This window comes from Manis javanica, chromosome 3 (genome assembly GCF_040802235.1).
Source record: "Manis javanica isolate MJ-LG chromosome 3, MJ_LKY, whole genome shotgun sequence".
Lineage (NCBI taxonomy): Eukaryota > Metazoa > Chordata > Mammalia > Pholidota > Manidae > Manis > Manis javanica.
This window is the reverse complement of record NC_133158.1, coordinates 168,990,347-169,010,385: the sequence shown is the minus strand read 5'-3', so window position 1 is coordinate 169,010,385 and position 20,039 is coordinate 168,990,347. Positions and strand designations below refer to the sequence as shown.

The 20,039-nt window shown below is 38.1% G+C and overlaps 2 protein-coding genes and 1 pseudogene across 5 annotated transcripts in view; 1 reads left to right on the top strand and 2 right to left on the bottom strand.

Annotated features, from left to right (window-relative positions):
* Nucleotides 1-9,299, top strand: part of LOC108386406 (serine-threonine kinase receptor-associated protein pseudogene) — a 34,917-nt pseudogene extending 25,618 nt beyond the window's left edge.
* Nucleotides 1-20,039, bottom strand: part of SLC35G2 (solute carrier family 35 member G2) — a 52,912-nt gene that overhangs the window by 23,386 nt on the left and 9,487 nt on the right. For 2 of the 4 annotated variants that reach the window (XM_073232359.1, XM_037022901.2), the window contains exon 2: nt 16,693-16,743. The exons of the other annotated variants lie outside the window; for them this stretch is intronic. The gene's annotated coding sequence lies outside the window, so the exon portion shown is untranslated. The remainder of the gene's footprint in view (nt 1-16,692; nt 16,744-20,039) is intronic. 4 annotated transcript variants of the gene reach the window in all.
* Nucleotides 1-20,039, bottom strand: part of NCK1 (NCK adaptor protein 1) — a 167,028-nt gene that overhangs the window by 137,517 nt on the left and 9,472 nt on the right. The gene's annotated exons all lie outside the window — the stretch shown is intronic.

Here is a 20,039-nt window from a genome sequence, read left to right as displayed (position 1 = left end):
AATTAAAAAATGGGCAGAGGAACTGAACAGACAGTTCTCCAAAAAAGAAATACAGATGGCCAAGAGACACATGAAAAGATGCTCCACATCGCTAATAATCAGAGAAATGCAAATTAAAACTACAATGAGGTATCACCTCACACCAGTAAGGATAGCTGCCATCCAAAAGACAAACAACAACAAATGTTGGTGAGGCTGTGGAGAAAGGGGAACCCTCCTACACTGCTGGTGGGAATGTAAATTAGTTCAACCATTGTGGAAAGCAGTATGGAGGTGCATCAAAATGCTCAAAACAGACCTACCATTTGACCCAGGAATTCCACTCCTAGGAATTTACCCTAAGAACGCAGCAATCAAGTTTGAGAAAGACAGATGCACTCCTATGTTTATCGCAGCACTATTTACAATAGCCAAGAATTGGAAGCAACCTAAATGTCCATCGGTAGATGAATGGATAAAGAAGATGTGGTACATATACACAATGGAATACTACTCAGCCATAAGAAGTGGAAAAATCCAACCATTTGCAGCAACATGGATGGAACTGGAGAGTATTATGCTCAGCGAAATAAGCCAAGCAGAGAAAGAGAAATACCAAATTATTTCACTCATCTGAGGAGTATAGGAACAAAGGAAAAACTGAAGGAACAAAACAGCAGTGGAATTACAGAACCCAAAAATGGACTAACAGGTACCAAAGGGAAAGGAACTGGGGAGGATGGGTGGGCAGGGAGGGATAGGGGGGGGGGGGAGAAGCAGGGGGGTATTAAGATTAGCATGCATGGGGGGGAGGGAGAAAGGGGAGGGTGGGCTGCACGACACAGAGAGGACAGGTAGTGACTCTACCACATTTTGCTAAGCTGATGGACAGTAACCGTAATGTGGTTGTTAGGGGGGACCTGATATAGGGGAGAGCATAGTAAACATAGTATTCTTCATGTAAGTGTAGATTAAAAATTAAAAAAAAAAAAAAAAGAAAGAAAGAAAGAAAAGGGGGATTACTCCTTAACAGGATAAAACTATTGGTAAATCAAAGATCAACGCATGCTTTAAATATCCTTAATGTTGATCACTTAAAGGGTTTCAGATGATCAGCTATGGAGGTACTCTTTTCTGATAATATTCCTTTCTCTTAATTAAAAAAAAAAAAAAAAAGCAGTTACTGTGTGCTGACCTCCAGTGAGTTCTGCACAGTGGTATAGAGAGCATGTCAAAGTGTGGGCAAAGGGTCTGTTTGTTTCTATGCAGAAGATCAAGGCCTAGCTTGGATACCCAGAAAATGAACTAAGATACGATATGAGGAGGAGCTTCCGGCATCAGCACTCTCTGGAGGACTTGTGCCGGGGGATGATCATCAAAAAGCCTCCACAGGGATCCGGACGATGCTGCGGTTGTGGCTGCATCCAGCCCACTGTCTCCTGGACTTGCCATAGGAATGAGGAGGGAGATGTCTAGGCTGGCATGTGCATACAGTGAGACAACGAATTTGACCGGATCTGTACTGTTGGAACTCAACCAGGAGTTGGGAGGGGTGCAAGTTGTAGCACTCCAAAATCTCATGACTATAGACTATCTATGGTTAAAAGAACATATGGGATGTGAACAGATCCCAGAAATGGGCTGCTTTAATTTGTCTGATGGTTCAAGTACAGTTGGACAATATCCATCATATCATAGAAAATTTTTCACAAATGCCTAGGGTGCCTAAATGGTTTTCTTGGCTTCACTGGAGATGGATGGTAATTATAGATTTGCTTTGTTTATGTCACCGTATTCCTATTATGTTAATATGTGTGTGCAAATTAGTAGTTTAAAACCTATACATACTTAAGGTACTATACAAGAAGATATGTCAAAGAAATAATCAATCCTCCCATGTTTCCTTCATATGCTACATCTATAGCTTTTCTTCTTCCTTCCTAATTACAACCCTTAAATAGAATTCGTGCCTCATATCGAATTTACCGAGTATCATAATTCCTCCAGGTGGTAAAGATACCTCGAGACAAGTGCTGGGCATAGAAGCCACAGGGCATAAATCTGCAAAGAAGTAAAAAGCTAACCTTTGCAAACAATATGGCTTCTCTCTCACTTACCAACTTTACATTTCCCTGTATGGCCCCGGAAGATGACTGGTTAGCCAGAGACGGGTAAGATTCCTCAAGGGAGGAACAACCTAAGACAGGCACAGTTGCAGGGGGGCCATCAGGTGAGAATTTGGGGATCAACAGAGGTGAGGCTCAGAACCTCACCCCCCCTGCTTTGAGAGAAATCTTCTGCATCCGTGGATGTCTTGCTGCCCTTGTCTAGCCTGGATTAATACTTAGTCCATAGGCACACACCTGATCATCTGATCATCTACATTTGCCTTCTTACAGCACTAAACTATGTTTTCTACCTTTATCTTGCATCTACCTACCAGGAGAAATGTGGGATCAACATATAAATCAAGTACAAAAATCAAACGAATATTCATATTTGACCTGATTGTTTATAGGTCATAATGCATGATCAAAACCGAAAGTTTCTGTGATGAATGCCCTTGTACGGTTCACCATGTAAGAATTCACTACGTAAGAATTCGTTCACCATGTAAGAACTTGTTTGTTATGCTTCAGAAGATTGGAGACTGACGAGAATTAGGGTTGAGATGGATTAATGATTGTACATTGAGCGTTGTCCCCCATATACTGAATTTTATTGTTGTTAACAACCATTTGATCAATAAATATGAGAGATGCCCTCTCAAAAAAAAAAAAAAAATCTGGTATATCCATACAATCAAATATTATTCAGCCATAAAAACGAATGAATTTGAATGAAGGAATAGTCCAACATGAATGAACCTTAAAGACAGTATGCTAACTGAAATAAGACAAACACAAAAGGACACACTGTATGATTCCACTTATAAAAGTTATTAGGGAAATTAATGAAATCAGAAAATAGATTTGGGGTTACCAGGGGCTGGAGTGGAGGGAAAATCAAGAGTTATACTTAAAAACTATGGAGTTTCTGTTTGGAGTGATGAAAACCTTTTGGAAATAGTGGTGATGGTTGCACAACATAACGGGTATAATTAATGCCACTGAATTGTATCTAAAAATAGTTAATATGGTAGGGTTTGTGTTATGTATATTTTACAACAATTTTTAAAAATATAAAAAAGAGAAAGGAAAGGGGGAAAAAAGTAGTGGTTCTTCCAGTGCGGTTGGGGGAGAAGGGACAATGCTAATTTTTAAAACCTCCCCAGTAATCCTAATGTATAATTTTCTTGTGCAAGAACCACTTGACTAGATTATCTAAGGGCCTTTCTTGCTATAAGATTTAATGAATCTATGAGGTGCTGCATGACTAAGGAAGATAGAGAGTGGCACAAGGCTGGACATTTTTTTTTTAAGTAAATACTGAATCCAGATTTGAACCCTAGCTACATAACTTATTAAATATGTGACCTTGGGCAACTTAACCTATAATAGTATTATCTCATTGCATAGAATATTAAAGTCAGCTAATATGCACAAAACACTTAGTATCTGGTACTAAGCAAATGCTTAATAAATTTAATTATCTTTTCACATTACTCTGCCTGGAATGACCTGCTCCTCTCCATTTCTGCCCTTGTCTACCTGTTAAGCTCACATTTATGCTCCAGTGGTTTGCTCAAGTGTTACTTCCTCCTTTGCAAAGTCTTTTCTGGCCTCTCCCATCTCTGTGGCCTACTGCATTCATTCATTTAGATCCTGCCTTTCCACCAGATGGTACACTTCTGACTGGAGACTTTCTCACCATTATATCCTCAGTCACTAACAATGCCTGACACATACTGGCACTCAATAAATGTTTGTTGGATGGAATGGAATGGATTTGAAGACCAAGAAGAGGGAGACATGGAAAAGAATGGGGAATGATATTAAGACAACTAACATCTCTATAGGATCTTATAGGCTCAGTCATCTACCTCTTATCTCTTAATATCACTGCTCAATCAATGGTAGTCTTAGATAACTAAAAGCCTTGCTTCCCTTGATAATTCAGACTGCAAAAACATTTGAAAGAACTCTCTGCATTTACCCTGTGTATTAGTTAGGGTTCTCCGGAGAAACAGAATCCGTGGGATGTAACATGTATACATATACACAAAGAGACTTATTTTAAAGAATTAATTAGCTTGTGATTGTGGCAGCTGGCAAGTCCAAAATATTCAGGATAGGACAACAAGTTGGAGACTCAGAGTAGAGTTGCAGTTCAAGTCCACTTGGTCTGCTGGCAGAATTTCCTTCTCCTCGGGGTATGTCAGTCTTTTGTATTAAAGCCTTCAACTGACTTTATGAGGCCTACCCACACTATGGAGGGCAATCTGCTTTACTCAAATCCACCAATTTAAATGTAAATCTCATCAAAACATACCCTCATGGAAACATCCAGAATAATCTTCAGCCAAGTTGACACATGGTATTAACTATCACAGCCTCATCCTCTGCTTGTCCTCCACATGCACAAAAATTCTGGCTATTCCAAACTATAGGGAACTCTTTGAATATGTCACTATTTTTCATGTCCTTGAGTTTTTACATACACTTGTATGGAATACTCTTCCTCCTTTTTCACCTGGTAAATTCCTGCTCATTCTTTAAGGCTCAGATTAAATATCACCTCTGAAAACTTCCCTAGGCCCATAGAATTTTTTGCATTAAATCACAGCTGGGTTTTCGTCTTTCTCTTCCACTAGATCTGTGAGGGTTTTAACCCCATGGGTATTAAATTAGGCACTATTAATTTTTATATTTGCAGCATCTAACACAGCTTGGCATGAGATGGATATTCAATAAACGTTTATTAAATTAATGAAGTTTTTTTAATGAAGCAGTTTTGTTAAGAACAAAAGTAATGTAAATAAATGGATTTAAATGGCCAGTAAGTCAAACAGGGAGCCTTATCTACAAAAATACGTAAAGGTCATGAATAATACTTCAAGAATAATCAAACATCAGGGTGTGCAGTTTGGCTTTAAGAGAATTTGTTTATTTAGATTTTCTGCCTCTAGCTCTATTTCCCTGCTAGGTCTCTCATACTTCTTTTAATATTAAAGATCTCAGGTATAACTGGGGTTATCTCTTAAGTAATGTGTACCTCTTTTTCTTAGTTAAACCATCCTTGACCACTTAGGAAGAGTGTTAGATAAGCATCACCAGGGTGAGCTTAGTAGCTATGTCCCTGCTTCCCAATGTAAGCCTCACAGTTTGGCCTAGTCAAGTGAGTCCCACCACCACCAAGTCCACAGAAGTTCCTCATCAGCCTTTCCTGGGTTCAATCAACACAAGTTCTGACTCAGGAGGTATTTACTACCATTAGATCTCTAAATAAAAAATAATTTTTATTCCTATTACAAAAGCAATATATTTTTATTGTAGAAACTACAATAAGTAGATTGTGGATTCTTCCAGGCCTTTTTCTATTTGTCAACATTTTTTTCCCCAAAAAATGGTATCAAACACTATACCTTATTTTATAACTTCCCCATTTTATTTATCACTACATTGTAAATATTTTTCCATGTCACTAAATATTCTGTAGCATCACTTTTAATGGCTAGTTAGTATGGATGCAACAATGGGCCTTGAATTCAATGGGTCACTCATTAACTTCAGCTCTCAGAGCTGAAAGGCAAATGGGATGACTGCTGCCACCAATACTTTATGCACGGATAGATCCATAATTATCACAGGAATAGCCACCTATGTGAGATGAACAAAGTTTTTTAAGTTTTCCCATTGAATGTAAATGAAGAAATGGTTTCATATGGCCAAGCAAAGAGTGTAAAAGAACAGGAGATTGCCTCAAGCAAGGGAAACAAAAGCAAAAATGAACTCATAGGACTACGTCAAACTAAAAAGTTTCTGTACAGCAAAGAACACCATCAACAGAACAAAAAGGCATCCTACAGGATGGGAGAATATATTTGTGAATGACATATCTGACAAGGGGTTAACATCCAAAATATATTAAGAACTTACACGCCTCAACACCCAAAAAGCAAATAACCCAGTTAACAAATGGGCAGAAGATATGAAGAGACAGTTCTCCAAAGAAGAAATTCAGATGGCCAACAGACACATGAAAAGATGCTGCACATCACTAATCATCAGGGAAATGCAAATTAAAACCACAATGAGATATCACCTCACACCAGGAAGGATGGCCAGCATTGAAAAGACTAAGAACAACAAGTGCTGGTGAGGATGCGGAGAAAGGGGAACCTTCCTACACTGCTGGTGGGAATGGAAGCTAGTTCAACCATTGTGGAACACAATATGGAGGTTCCTCAAAAAACTAAAAATAGAAATACCGTTTGACCTGGGAATCCCACTCCTTGGAATTTACCCAAAAAATACAACTTCTTAGATTCAAAAAGACATATGCACCCCTATGTTTTTCGCAGCACTTTTTCCAATAGCCAAGAAATGGGAGCAACCTAAGTGTCCCTCAGTAGATGAATGGATAAAGAGGTGGTACATATACACAATGGAATACTATTAAGCCATAAGAAAGAAACAAATCCTACCATTTGCAACTACATGGATGGAGCTGGAGGACATTATGCTCAGTGAAATAAGCCAGACGGAGAAAGACAAGTGCCAAATGATTTCCCTCACTTGCGGAGTATAACAATGAAGCAAAACTGAAGAAACAAAATAGCAGCAGACTCAGAGACTCCAAGAAGGAACTAGTGGTTACCAAAGGGGACGGTTGTGGGAGAGCGGGTGGAGAGGGAGGGAGAAGGGGATTGAGGGGTATTATGTTTAGTACACATGGTGTGGGGGATCACGGGGAAAACAGTGTAGCACAGAGAAGGCAAAAAGTGAATCTGTGGCATCTTACTACACTGAGGGACAGTGACTGCACTGGGGTATGGGTGGGGACTTTATAATATGGGTAAATGTAGTAACCACATTGTTTTTTCAGGTGAAACCTTCATAAGAGTGTATATCAATAATACCTTAATAAAATTTTTTTTAAAAAACAGGAGATTAATCAAGAGTTTGCCTTGATTAATGTTTGCCTTTTGTTCTCCATTCAGACATTATCTATGGAGAGAAACTAGCTGAGACTAAAAGTGAAATACAGTATGTCTTCATATTTTGTGTGTTTATTTAGGATCAATATACTGTTTGGTTTTGAAAGGATTTAAGGCAACCATTCTGACTTATAGAATTGCAAGATAATAAATTCCTGTTGTCCTAAACCACCAAGTTTGTGTTAACTTGTTACAGCAGCAAACAGAAAACTCATACCATCATTCTGTGTATGTCTAAAGATCAGATATGTAATTCTTAGAAGACACATACATGTGTATATGTGGACAAAACAACTGCCTGCCTATAGATCATGAATTTCCATGGAAAATAATTTTTTATCTTCTTAAGATGTAGAAAAGTACTGGCTGAGACTGCAAAGTTCTGGGTCAAGTGACATAAACAAGATTATTTTAGCCTAAGGTAGAAACTACTTGCTGGCTTGTTTGCCCCATGTGGCACTTGTTTAAAGTGTCTGCTTTTAAAAACCACATCCTTGACCCGTGTGCATGGTGCAGGTTATGGCCACCGCTTCTCCGCTTCTTCCCCTCCCCTACTTTCCTCCCTCCCTCCCTTTCCCAACCTGGGCGGCGGTTGGTCGCCTGTCGCAGACTCCCTGACCCATCCCTAAACCTTATCCTGACCTCTGTGCCTCCGCGTAGGCCTCCTTTTCCTGTTTCTAGGCCCAGCCCAGTGTCGGGAGGAGGCCTCGAGGAGACAGAGGCGCTGCAGCTGAGGACAGAAACGACAAGACGACCCTCGGCTCCTTAGCAAGATCGCTCGATTCACCGCCGCCATGGCGATGAGGCAGACCCCGCTCACCTGCTCGGGTCACACGCGGCCTGTGGTGGATTTGGCTTTCAGTGGCATCACTCCTTACAGCTATTTCTTAATCAGCGCTTGCAAAGATGGTAAACCTATGCTACGCCAGGGGGATACAGGAGACTGAATTGGAACATTTTGGGGCCATAAGGGTGCTGTTTGGGGTGCAACATTGAATAAGGATGCCACCAAAGCAGCTACAGCAGCTGCCGACTTCACAGCTAAAGTGTGGGATGCTGTCTAAGGAGATGAGTTGATGACCCTGGCTCATAAACACATTGTCAAGACTGGATTTTACGCAGGATAGTAATTACTTGTTAACCAGAGGACAGGATAAACTGTTACGTATATATGACTTGAACAAACCTGAGGCGAAACCTAAGGAAATCAGTAGTCACACCTCTGGTATTAAAAAGGCTCTATGGTGCAGTGAGGATAAACAGATTCTTTCAGCTGATGATAAAACTGTTCGATTTTGGGATCATGCTACTATGACAGAAGTGAAATCTTTAAATTTTAATATGTCTGTTAGCAGTATGGAATATATTCCTGAGGGAGAGATCTTGGTAATAACTTATGGACGATCTATTTATTGCTTTTCATAGTGCAGTAAGTTTGGATGCAATTAAATCTTTTGAAGCCCCTGCAACCATCAATTCTGCATCTCTTCATCCTGAGAAAGAATTTCTTGTTGCAGGTGGTGAAGATTTTAAACTTTATAAGTATGGTTATAATAGTGGAGAGGAATTAGAATCCTACAAAGGGCACTTTGGTCCTATTCACTGTGTGAGATTTAGTCCTGATGGAGAACTCTATGCTAGTGGTTCTGAAGATGGAACATTGAGACTGTGGCAAACTGTGGTAGGAAAACATATGGCCTTTGGAAATGTGTGCTTCCCGAAGAAGATAGTGGTGAACTGGCAAAGCCGAAGATCAGTTTTTCAGAGACAGCGGAAGAAGAGCTAGAAGAAATTGCTTCAGAGAATTCAGATGCTATCTATAGTTCAACTCCCGAAGTAAAGGCCTGATCATCAGGCATATGCCACATATAGTATACAACTTATGAACTTAAACAAGCAAGCAGAGACAAGTGTCGGCCTTCCAGAGTTACTCTCTGCTTAAAGAAAACAGCAGTAAATAATGAGGAATATGAAGTAGCTCCAGTGCTGGAACTAACTTGGTGTTACCTGGAAGTGAAAATGGAAGTGTATCAGATGAAAGCAGGTGTAGTTATTCTCTTACAGTGTGATGGCCTGTTGTCTTTTTAATGAATATATGCAAGCCAACATCCAATTTCTCTTACTACACTTAGATCTCTTGTACCTGTTTATGTTATTATGAAGAAAAATATATTTGCCTATTTTTCTGACTTTTACCTTAAGGCAGAATGCTTGCTTTTTTTTTTTTGCTGTAGTTGTAAAGAAGAGGGAATACATGATAAAGTAACTGGTTTGTTTTCTTTCATTGTATACTGCTTCTGAACATCTAATTGTTTTTACTTATCTAAATAAAATGCCTCTAAACAAATCAATGTTTGTTTCTTGGGAAAAATAGAAAAATGGATAGGTTTGAGTTTTGTAACTGGAAATCACCCAAAAGTTTTTCTGTATCATAACTAGTATCGAAAGACAATGTGATTAAAGAGTCCAACTTACATACTGTTTTGTAATTTTGAAATTCAATTACTTTACTGAATTTTTGAAATTTTCTTGTCCTTTGCTGGGTTCCATTACCTCTTTCCTAGATGAGAGAGAAGTTATTCTCTTACAGTGTGATGGCCTGTTGTCTTTTTAATGAATATATGCAAGCCAACATCCAATTTCTCTTACTACACTTAGATCTCTTGTACCTGTTTATGTTATTATGAAGAAAAATATATTTGCCTATTTTTCTGACTTTTACCTTAAGGCAGAATGCTTGTTTTTTTTTTTTTGTCTTTTTTTTTTGCTGTAGTTGTAAAGAAGAGGGAATACATGATAAAGTAACTGGTTTGTTTTCTTTCATTGTATACTGCTTCTGAACATCTAATTGTTTTTACTTGTCTAAATAAAATGCCTCTAAACAAATCAATGTTTGTTTCTTGGGAAAAATAGAAAAATGGATAGGTTTGAGTTTTGTAACTGGAAATCACCCAAAAGTTTTTCTGTATCATAACAGGTGAGAATTTGGGGATAGTGCTTGATTTGCCTTATTAAAAACCTTCCAGAATAATTATTAAAGTGACAGATGCTAGTTATAAGAAAAAATAAAGCAAATCAGAATTGGCAGAAAAAATCACTCAATCCCACCCCCCCAAAATTTATTGAGCATTAATGCATGTTAGTATGTATACCTCTGTGTGTGTATCTGTAGATAGAAAAAAAAGATTTTATACAAATGGGATAATTGTAGACCTGCAGTGGTTATTTTACTTTATCCTTTGTGTTCAGGTGGGATTCAAAAAGCCTTTCTACCAACCTTCTAATAAAATGGATCAACTAAGTTTAGACTTTTATTTATTTTTTAAAAAGGGAAGAATATTAATTAGACTAGTAATATGGAAAAAGTTTAGATAAAAAAATATCTGCCAAATTGCTTTTTCTCTTCTTATTTATCTTATGAGTGACCCATAATAACTTTCGTTAAACAACCAACCAAAGAATAAAATAAGTTTTTGAGGATTGTGGTTACCCAAAGGAAGCACATGATAGCCTTAAAGGACCAAGAGGGGTGTGCTGTGGGGAGAGCCAACTGATATGATGGTCCACAGGGCCTCATAGAGAAATAGTGTTTGTGTCACCTTGTCCTCTGCCTTGTGGCAGCAGTATTGTCAATGTACCATGGGTTGCTCAGGCTCTAGTTGACTTATCCTAAATAAAGTATGTACCACAAAAACAAAAAAAAACAAAAAAAAAAAACATCCTTGTGGATCAAATAGAAGAAAAGTGAATTATAAAACATCTCTCAGTGGCTGAGTAAACTAGCATGCTGGATGTAGTTACTAAATGTTGAATCAGAACTTTGATTGGATGCCACCAAATAGGACTTTGAATTAACAACTAATGTTGGACAACAGGTCTAACCAATTCTGGAGGCAGCAGATCTGAATCTGAATTCTGTTTCTATCACTTTCTACCTGTGTATACATCACTTGACGTTTCTGAATCTTAGTTTCTTTATCTGTGAGATGGGTGATATTACCAACTTGAAAAGGTTATTAATAAGGATTTAATAAAAAGATACATCAAAGACACCTAGAACAATACTTGGCACATAGCAGATGCTCAATAAATACTAGCTGCTTCCTTCCTGTTGGTCCAATACTATGGAGATTTTGTCATTAGCATTGAAGTAATGATTGTTTTCCTCTCTCCTCTGTTTCCATAGCAAAAAGGCTGATACACAGTTTCTGAACTGCTAGATGAGAAGTTTTTAAAGGCTAAAAACATGCATTCAATGAAATATGCCTAAAGGCCCAGCTTGAAGTCTGCTGCAGCCCTTCCAATGATTTTAGAAACTTCTGATTTCTTGTGTTATATCTCTTTCTAATTCAAGGAGCTAGTGTGATTTTTATTATCTGCAACTCATCTCTGTCAGATATACAGATATACTGGCATACCATGTAAGATTTAAAATTGAATCCCAACAACCAAGGAACCTCTCCAGCCTACTCAGCTTTTAACAATATTATTTCAATACAGATGCTAAGAAAGCTTTAATATATTGAAATTTATGGAAGAAATTATTCACACATAATGCCAGTCTAAAGAAGCCAAGACTGAGGATAATGCTGGTGATTCTTCTAATAGTCTTAAATTGCTATTAACTCTTCTTGATGGGATAGGAAGGTGGTATATAACAGTAATTCATAGTAAGCAGCTTGCCTGCATTTTGCTGCTCATGTAGTTATTGTTTGGGGAAAATAGCCTACAATTTATAAAGAAAACTAGAATAGATTTTTTAAAGAATCAGGCAGGATTGGTTGGTAGTCTGGGGTAATAAAAACATAAGATTTCCTGTAAGATGAGTAGACAGCACTTTGAGCTCATACTGAAGAAATGCATGTCAATTGTGGTAGATAAGGACTTACAACTGCTAATTAGGAGAGAATCTGAATAATTCCTTGAAGTCATCTTCTAGGAACCTTTTAAATTTTATATCATTACTTAGTTCTCTGGAAATGCAATTATCAAGGCAAATTTACTTTCTTATAACTTGCTTGCATTCTTTCTTCACTCTCCCAACCACTTCTACTCAAACATCATCTAGGCCCAGCTTGCATATTCCAGGCTCAGGGACAAGTACTAAAATTCACTCCAACCTCTGATTTTTAAAATGCTCTTTCTAAGAAGATTCAAAGCCACAGAGAAGTCAGGAGCCATCCTACTATGACTTCACCTCTTCCCACATCCATGCCAGGAAGGATATGTCAGCATATCTCAAGTTTTCTGGGTTGTGCGCAGTCCAAGGTGGCTCTTTTAATCTGCCATGTGCAAGCACCTTCTAAAGGTAGCATGCCCAGTCACAGTCTCCTCTGTGGCCTGTGATTCCCATGAAGGCAAGAGAGTTCTCATTCATATTTGTGTTCTTGGCATACAGAGCACACGTAATAAATGTTGATTGAACAAATACAAAGACTCAGTCCTGAACTGCATTCTATAACTATTCCCATCCTGCTGCCAACTGTCACAGTTCTGCTATTCATTCTCCCATTTCTATCTTGGTTTCACCTTTGAGATTGTCCTCACACTGTTATCTCTGCCACTTGGCTGCAATTCTAACTCTCTGTGCTGGAGAGAAACAGATCCCTGAGGAACCCCTCTCCTCGTCTGTCCTGCTTCTGGACTCTATGTTGGCCCAGGATTATCAGACCAACCTGGGCAGGATTCACCTGGAAGGGAGGTCAGCATCTCTGCAAAGTTCTTGGATTGAGAGAACTTTTATTTGAGCTACGTCATTGAAGAATTTTCAATCCAAACATAGGAAAGTTCTTGAACTCCATTTTTCATCTGAAGCTGATCCGGAACCAGCAAAGAAGAAATAAGTAAATGACAATGAAATCGAATCGAATGAATGGAGTAATGGTATTCACTGAAAGGTTGCATTGAGTATTTGGAATAAAAAAGACCAAAAAAGTAATGGTGGTATCATTATTTGCATTTTCAAAATGGTTTGGTGACTAGAATAAGCTATACTTTGTATTAACTTAAGAGCAATAAATATTAATATATTAGAAGTAGCTTTATTAAATAAGGGCAGTATCTTTATTGCAAAATACTTCAAAGAAGTCATGTGAATATTTATCAGAAGTATTAGGAAATCTTCTTAAATTCTGTATTAAAAATGATTGCTTAATTACTTAGTACTTTTCATTTACAATAACCAAAAGTGATTATCTTCCATATTTTAGATTTTTCAGAGTAAAAAAGATAGAATTTTAGACTGAACATTAAATTGGCTATAACCTGGGTTTTTCCCACATGATTTATGTACATGACTTTATGGTGGTAACTTAGGTATTTATGCAAAAAATGTTAGTTGCAAGTGCTCTTGAGATTGTTCTGATTTTTATGTCCACATTATTGGTCAGTAAGAAACACTGTGGCTCAAAAATTAGGATATGAAGTCTTTCACTCTATCCATAAGCTTCTTGTTCTTGAGTAAAAATAATTTACTCTGAGAGTCTGAGGATTGGCAAGGTTGTGCATTCTGTAATCTTGTTTTGGTGCTCTGCTCCTCATAGTCCAGCTCTTACATAGGGCTCAGTTCTGTATTACTGTAGCAATAGCTAGCTTTTGTTTCTGTAGCCATGGACTGCACCTCCTGACCCTTGTAACCATCTCACACATGCATTTTCCTGCTTAGAATGAAAGGAATATGGCTGAATCAGTCCAAATCCATAATCATTATTGTACTTTGCTTGTGGCAGGTCAGTGGTGACATCCTCTGTGAGGATCACTCCCTATGGTGCTAACAAATGCACACCACCACCAGAACTGGATGACAGCTCACCCATTCCATTTGGGGCACACAGACTGAATGAAAAGCTCCTTGGCATTTTAGCTAACATGAGCTTAAAAGAGGGATGCTTAGATGAGAAAGAATCCTTATTCTAGGCTGAAAAGGAGAAGCTACCTAAAAGGGTATAGGTCAAGGTTGCTTTGATAGGGCTGAGCTAGGCTGAAGTCGGGGGTGTGACTGGCTGGGTTGGGGATAAAGGCTGTTTAGTTGAACTAGGAAGGCAAAGGACTCCAGAGTGGGCCAGGCTGGGAGAAGCAAGGTAGAGTGATCTGAGAGAGCTAATAAGAGTTGAGCTAAGCTGGGCTGTGAGAGAATGGGAAAGAGGCCTGAGGATTTTCTAGACTGTATCAGTCTGGGTTATAGGAGAGGAGAAAATTATAGCTAAGAAACTCAGAGATGAGGTGAGGAAAGGAGAGAGGTCTGATGGGATGGGTGTGGGGATGGGGGAGAGGTGGGAAGGAGAAGTGGAAGAGATATACCAAATAAAAGACCTAGCTCAGGTCTGAGCTGGTGACTCAGCTGACAGTTCTGGAACAGAAAGTTAGGGAGGGAGAGCCAAGAGCTGTCAACTGTGCAGGAGCTGCCAAACTTCAACAGCTGGCTCTGGGAGGGACAAAGATTGAGAAAAAGGGAAGAACTACATAAGAGCAGAAGGTGGAAAAGGGAAAGGGATGGAAAAGGGCAGGTAGAGAGGGGAGTTACTGGTCTGGTTAGAGCTAGGCTAAATACTCACTCTTGCCATCAGCTTGGAAGCAATTGGGCCTGTTGCTGTGTAGGCAAAATAGAAGTGAGAAGCCTGGCTTCTCTAATTCTCAATGGTAGTTAATGACTTTAGAAGGCTGTAATGAACCGTACATACTAGGAAAAGAAAAGGTTAACTGAGGTTGATAAAAAGCCTTACGTGACAGTTTTCAAACAAGCAGGTTGATTTGGCTTGTGTGAAGGCAATGATGCCTGATTTAGAGCAGAGCAATTTATGTTGTACTGTTTTAAAATCCATTCTGGCATGCTGTGATGAATGTGTCGGCTGGCAGCTAAGAACCTGCTGAAATTCAAGAGTCTTTCACCGTTTATAATCGACACTTCCCCTTCCAGGAGAGAGCCTTTCTAATCTCTGAAGCAGTGGACCTATCAATTTGCATAAAATATGCCATTCTCAATGAACACATATTTATCATCCACCAATTACTTTCCCACTGTCTGAAGAAAAAAGAAAATGTAGAATCAGTTTGCAGTGAATTATCACCTTTAAATTCAGCTGCCCTAGATAAATATGTTCAGAGAGGCAGGGAGCCATCCCTAGCAGGGGGAGGGGCAGGAATAAAAGGATGCTTTCCTATTTCCATGATCTCTTTTTTATATGTATGTAATAGATGCTAATTAAATGTAAAACTGATTACAGGGCTATGCTGACATGCTTGTTAAAGTTGTACAGATTGGTTGCTTATCTTTTACCTAACTCTCATCAGAGAGGATCAAGCAGCCCACATGAGTTCAAAGAACTCTGCCAGTCCCCCAGGATTTGCATCAGTCGCTGAACAAGAAAGGAATACCCAGGATCAACAGAGTCCACTCTCAAGTCCCTCAAACACTGTATGTACCACCTACTCACATTTGCCCTGTTCTTACTGCTGTTTATCCATTTGAAAGCCACACCTAAAATCCCTCTTGAAGCTGACTTAATGGAAATGCCAAATAAATTAGTTCAGAATTTTACTAATTTGGTTTCATTTAATCATAACTGATTCTCACTTAATACATATCACTCAATGAAATTACAACTCAGTCACATCTCCACATAGACTACAATTCATTAAACTCAAATAAAATAAAGCAATGAAGAAATAGTGAACAGATGCCATCTTGTTTCAGATCAAACCCTAAGTCATACTTTCAATGAAACTTGACAGCACCTGGCTGGTTAAGTGGCATTCACAGATTTAGCAAATCACTCTACCTTTAATGTCTGTCAGAGAATACACGCATACACATAATGCTACTACAAAGTTAAAAAGAGACTTTATGAAGCCCCATCAGTAGAAGGGGAATTGTGTATGAAAGACAAATACACTATAATCTATCTTATCAAGAGTTAATATTACCAGTAACATACCAAAATTTTAAATGTGAGCTCTTTGACCAGTGTGATGCCTTTTCCAGGAACATATCCTAAGGAGCTCACTAGTAAAAGTACATTAAAATAGCATGCATTCATCACTGATTTCCTTACACAATGAAAACTTGTAAGTAATTGTCCTTTAATGGGAAATTAGTTAAATAAAAATATCAACTCAATATTATGCAGTCATCCAAAAAGATGTTTATATATATTAACATTAAAAAACTTCCTATCAAACCTTTATTAATGCAAACTATAAGATTCCCATGAAAAAAATTAAATAAGACACAAGTAAGTGGAAATCTATCCCATGCTCATGGATAGGAAGAATTAATATTGTCAAAATGTCCATCCTGCCCAAGGCAATTTACAGATTCAATGCAATCCCTGTCAAAATTCCAAAGGCATTTTTCAATGAACTAGAAAAAATACTTCTGAAATTCATATGGAACCACAAAAGGCCCCAAATAGTCAAAGCAATCCTGAGAAAAAAAGAACAAAGCCAGGAGATTACACTCCCTGACTGCAAGCTATATTACAAAGCTATAGTAATCAAAACAGTATGGTACTGGCACAAGAACAGACCCATAGATCAACGGAATAGAATAGACAGCCCAGATATAAACCCACACATATATGGTAAAATAATATACAATAAAGGAGTCATGAACATACCACAGGGAAAAGACATCCTCTTCAATAACTGATGATGGGAAAACTGGGCAGCTACATGCAAGAAAATGAAACCGGATTACTACCTAACACCATACAGAAAAGTAAATTCAAAATGGATCAAAGACTTAATTATAAGAAAATAAACTATAAAACTCTTAGAAGAAAACATAGGCAAAAAAAAATCTCTTGAACATACAGATGAGCAATTTTTTCCTGGACACATCTCCTCAGGACAAAAAATGAACAAGTGGGACTATATCAAACTGAAAAGCTTCTATACAGCAAAGGACACAATCAGCAGAACAAAAAGGCAATCTACAGTATGGGAGAATATATTTGCAAATGATTTATCTGATAAGGTGTTAACATCCAAAATAGATAAAGAACTCATATACCCCAACACCCAAAAAACAAATAACCAAATTTAAAAACGGGCAGAACGATGAACTAGCAGAAAGAGAAATCAGGAAAACAATTCCATTCACATTTGCATAAAAAATAATAAAATACCTAGGAATAAACCTAACCAAGGAAGTAAAAGACCTATATACCCTGAAAACTATAAGACACTCTTAAGAGAAATTAAACAGGACACTAATAAATGGAAATTCATCCCATGCTCTTGGATACAAAGAATTAATATTGTCAAAATGGTCATCCTGCCTAACGCAATCTACAAATTCAATGCAATCCCTATCAAAATACCAACAGCATTCTTCAATGAACTGGAACAAATAGTTATAAAATTCATATGGAACCACAAAAGATTCCAAGTAACCAAAGCAATCCTGAGAAGGAAGAATAAAGCAGGGGGGATCTTGCTTCCCAACTTCAAGCTCTACTACAAAGCCACAGTAATCAAGACACTTCGGTACTGGTACAAGAACAGAGCCACAGACCAGTGGAACAGAATAAAGAGTCCAGACATTAACCCAAGCATATAAGGTCATTTAATATATGATAAAGGAGCCATGGATATATAATGGGAAAATGACTGCATCTTCAACAGCTGGTGTTGGCAAAACTGGACACCTACATTAAGAGAATGAAACTGGATTACTGTATAACTCCATACACAAAAGTAAAGTCAAAATGGATCAAAGACCTGAATGTAAGTCATGAAACCATAAAACTCTTAGAAGAAAACATAGGCAAAAATCTCTTGAATATAAACATGAGGAACTTCTTTATGAACATATCTCCATGGGCAAAGAAAACAAAAGCAAAAATGAACAAGTGGGACTATATCAAACTAAAAAGGTTCTGTACAGCAAAGGACACCATTGGTAGAACAAAAAGGCATCCTACAGTATGGGAGAATATATTCATAAATGACATATCCAATAAGGGGTTGACATCCAAAATATACAAAGAGCTCACCCACCTCAACAAACAAAAAGCAAATAATCCAATTAAAAAATGGGCAGAGGATCTGAAAAGACACCTCTCCAAAGAAGAAATTCAGATGGCCAACAGACACATGAAAAGATCCTCCACATTGCTAATCATCAGAGAAATGCAAATTAAAACCACAATGAGATATCACCTCTCACCAGTTAGGATGGCCACCATCCAAAAGACAAAGAACAACAAATGTTGGCGAGGATGTGGAGAAAGGGGAACCCTCCTACACTGCTGGTGGAAATGTAAACTAGTTCAACCATTGTGGAAAACAGTATGGAGGTTCCTCAAAATACTCAAAATAGAAATACCATTTGACCCAGGAATTCCACTCCTAGGAATTTACCCTAAGAATGCAGGAGCACAGTTTGAAAAAGACATATGCACCCGTAGGTTTATCACAGCACTATTTACAATAGCCAAAAATGGAAGCAACCTAAGTGTCCATCAGTAGATGAATGGATAAAGAAGATGTGGTACATGTACACAATGGAATATTATTCAGCCATAAGGAGAAAATAAATCCTACCATTTGCAACAACATGGATGGAGCTAGAGGATATATATGCTCAGTGAAATAAGCCAGACAGAGAAAGACAAGTACAAAATGATTTCACTTGTCTGTGGAGTACAACAACAAAGCAAAAACTGAAGGAACAAAACAGCAGCAGACTCACAGAACCCGAGAATGAACTAACAATTACTAAAGGGAAAGGGACTGGGGAGGATGGGTGGGAAGGGAGAGATAAGGGGAATAAGGGGCACTATGATTAGCACACATAATGTAGGCAGGGTCATGGGGAAGGCAGTATAGCACAGGGAAGACAAGCAGTGATTCTGTAGCATCTTACTACACTGATGGACAGTGACTGTAATGGGGTATGTGGGGGGGATTTGATAATGGGGGGAATCTAGTAACCACAATGTTGCTCATGTAATTGTATATTAATGATACCAAAATTTTTTTAAAAGTTTAAAAAAAAGGGCAGAGAACCTGAACAGACATTTCTGCAAAGAAGTGACCAACAGGCACGTAAAAAGATGCTCCACATCACTAATCATCAGGGAAATGCAAATCAAAACCACAATGAGATATCACCTCACACCAGTCAGAATGGCCACTATCCAAAACACAAAAAATAAGAAGTGTTGGTGAAGATGTGGAGAAAAGGAAACTACTACACTGTTGGTGTGAATGTTAATTGGTGCAGCCACTGTGCAAAGCAGTATGGAGGTTCCTCCAAAAACTAAAACTAAAAATCCCATTCAACCCAACAATTCCACTTCTAGCAATTTACCTGAGAAAACAAAATCCCTGATCTGAAAAGACACATGCACCCCTTTGTTTATTGCTGCATTATTTACGATAGCCAAGATATGAAAGCAACCTAAGTGTCCATCAGTAGCTGAATGGATAAAGAAGTAGTACATACACACAATGGAATATTATTCAGCCATAAAAAGAAAAATCCTGTGATTTGCAACATGGATGGATCTCGAGGGTATTATGCTCAGTGAAATAAGCTCAGATAGACAAAGACAAATACCATATGATTTCACTTATTTGTGGAATATAAAAACAAAGCAAAACAGAATGAACAAAACAGCAGTAGACTCATAGACACTGAGAAGGGGCTGGTGGTTACCAAATGGGAGGAGTTAGTATGGGTCAGTGGAGAGGTTGAGGGGGATAAAGGGGCATAAAAATTCTCAATCATAATGTAGGTTGGTCATGGTGATAGGAGTACGGCATGAAGAATATAGTCAATGATTCTGTAACATCTCCTGTTTTCAGATAGTAGCTGTACTAGAGGGTGTGAGGATTTAATAATATGGGTAACTGTTGAAACACTGTGTTGTATACTTGAAACTAAAATAAGACTGTATATCAATAATAAATAAATAAAAACCATATCATTGCTAAGAAGAAGCAAAGGTATAAAAGA